The following is a 2,658-nucleotide window of genomic DNA, read 5'->3' as shown; positions in this document are numbered from 1 at the left end:
TTTTCAGAGTCCTCGCACAGCTGCTCTATGTCCTGTTCAGGATTTATATTTGCATTCTGCTATGGTTTGAATGTTTGCAAACCACCTAAAATTCATGTTGAAACTCAGCCACCAATGCAACAGTGCTAAGAGGTGGAGGCTTTAGGAGGTGATGAGGTCATGAGGGTGGGCTTCATGAGTGGTATTAGTGCCCTTATAAAGGAGGCAATTGTGTTTGGCGACTTCGAGACTGTCCCCTTGCTCTGAGCCCGTGCACATCCTGTCCCCTTCCTCAGAAATGTTCTCTCCAGTTTAGAAACTTGGTGCAATCACTCTCTTGCCTCTGGTCTAGGCCAGTATCCACCTCTTCCCTGAAAACCCTTTTCTCTCTGACTCAGGGCTTGCTGGGCTCTGCCGTGTACTTACCTCACCCCATTAGAATTTCTGGACTACTTCTAGTCCCAGGCTGTTCCCCTGACTAGACTGGGAAGCCCTGAGGGAAAGCTCGGGCCCATCATCGCTGTGACATCAGCTCCCAGCACAGACCCGCCCTGCTGTGACTCTCAGGCAGTGTCCAGCAAAAGAGCCCACCTGCTTCATAACTAAAAAGCAGGAGCCAGGATTTCCAAACTTCCAGGAAAATAAGGAATGTGCTTGTCTTCCTGTTCGGAGGGCGCTGGCCCGGCCCCACACAGCACCTCTTTGTGGTTCACAAAGACTCTGCATGAGCAAGGTGCCTGGGACCCCACTCCTGGTCAGGAGGTTTACACCAGTTTCCAGACGGTCTCTAACAGGTAGGGGTGGCACCCCAGCTTGTTTCTGCAGACTCCCCAGGGAATTTCTGATCCCTGGCCCTTCCTCTGGAAACCTCTGTCCCTGCATCCCCACCCAGCCACCACACTGTCCCCAGAAGGGCTCAGTTCCAAGGAACCTCCTCCGGTGGGGCCACCGCCTCTGCACACCATTCCTCCTGTAAGGCTTTGTCTTTTATTTATTCAGAGCAGGAAAACAAATCCTGCCTGATGCCAGGTCCAAGGACTGCAGAGCCCTGGTGCAGAGGGGCTGGCCCCACGTGCCCCTGCCCTGCAGCCCGTCTGCCCTGGTTCTTGTCCGCTCAGCCTCCCCCTTCTCCACCCAAAGCGCTAGGTGTCCAAAGGGAGTGATTATGTGCTGGTGAATTCCAAGCAGGCAGCAAGCTTTGTGCTCCACAAATGGGGTTTTTCCGGGTCACAGCTCAGCAGGAATAAAGGATTCTGATGCAGTTACAGAGAGAAGTGGCTGGGTTCCAAGGGTCAGCACAGCCTGATGCGATAGCAGAGCCAGGGCTCAGCATCTGCTGGGCAGCTGATAAGGAGGCTGGCTGTCAGGGACGAGGGCTGCAGCTCAGCTGGACCACCCACCACTAAGTGGCTGTGTGACCTTGAGAAGAGCCCTGCCCCTCTCTGGACCCCTGCCCTACCATTTGCTGTGTCAGGGGAGGACACACCAAGAGGAATGTCTGGGGTCAGCATCTATCTCACCATTACTTCACAGCCCAGTGGCTAATTGTGGCTTCATGGTGTGTGAGTGCTGCCTTCCTCACTGGTCCACTTCACACACGGGGAAACTGAGGCCCAGGCAGGGTACAGATGGGACGAGTTTGGGGAGAAACTCAGATCGTGCTGCCTTCCTCACTGGTCCACTTCACACACGGGGAAACTGAGGCCCAGGCAGGGTACACATGGGACGAGTTTGGGGAGAAACTCAGATCCATATCAGGGCTCTCTCAAAGCCAGGAAGGTGATTCCTCAGGTCCTCAGAAGAAGGACCTGGACTTGGCTCCTTCCGGAAATTTCTGAGCGTTTAATTCAGGGCTAGGCACACCATGGTCTTTAGAGAATATACCTCTGGCTCTGTCTTAAAAGGACTTCCTCCTGCTCTCTGCCCCCATTCCCTTCACATTGTTATAGAAAAATTACTCATCAGACACTTACTAAAAACAGCAGGACAGACTCTACTTCAGGCTGCTGTGACGGGCCTGTGATATCATCAAGACTGTGATAATAGAAGAGAGAGATTGAATTCAACTCCACATACAGCAAGGACAGCTGGGGACTTACAGCCAGCAAGCACACTGAGGGGTCAGTGGGTGGAAGTTACTAACAGGAACGCGAGTAGATATCACGAGTCGGGGGGTTCTTGCTAACCTGGCCCCCAGGATTCCTGCTGAAGGCAGACCACAGTTATCAGACATCCGGAATGGGGAAGAGGTGCTGGATTGGATGTCAAGGGTGGGAGGATTCTGGATAAAGTGGCTTAGTAGGATTCTTTGCTAATATAGGGCTGGGCAGGCCAAGAAGGCTCGGAGGAGCCGACAAGGGTGGGAGGATTCTGGATAAAGTGGCTTAGTAGGATTCTTTGCTAATATAGGGCTGGGCAGGCCGAGAAGGCTCGGAGGAGCCGGCTGCAGTCTGGTCAGGGAGCAAGTCTTGGTCAACGACCACCTCTGTAACCACCTGTGTCTCACGCAGGACCCAGTGACCTCCTCAGATCAGAGCAAGCATGTTTAATCCCCTGTTCGCAGGAGTTAACACAGATGCTTACGCCCTCCTGAATTATCTGCCTCTTGCCTTCTGAGACACCTTTCTCTCCTGAGTCTCAGTTCACCTCTCTATAAAATGAAGGGTTGGATTGGATTCC

The sequence above is a fragment of the Galeopterus variegatus genome, unplaced genomic scaffold, assembly GCF_000696425.1.
Source record: "Galeopterus variegatus unplaced genomic scaffold, G_variegatus-3.0.2 Scaffold10358, whole genome shotgun sequence".
NCBI classification, from domain to species: domain Eukaryota; kingdom Metazoa; phylum Chordata; class Mammalia; order Dermoptera; family Cynocephalidae; genus Galeopterus; species Galeopterus variegatus.
The sequence above is the reverse complement of the archived record's forward strand: the minus strand, read 5'-3'. Positions refer to the sequence as shown.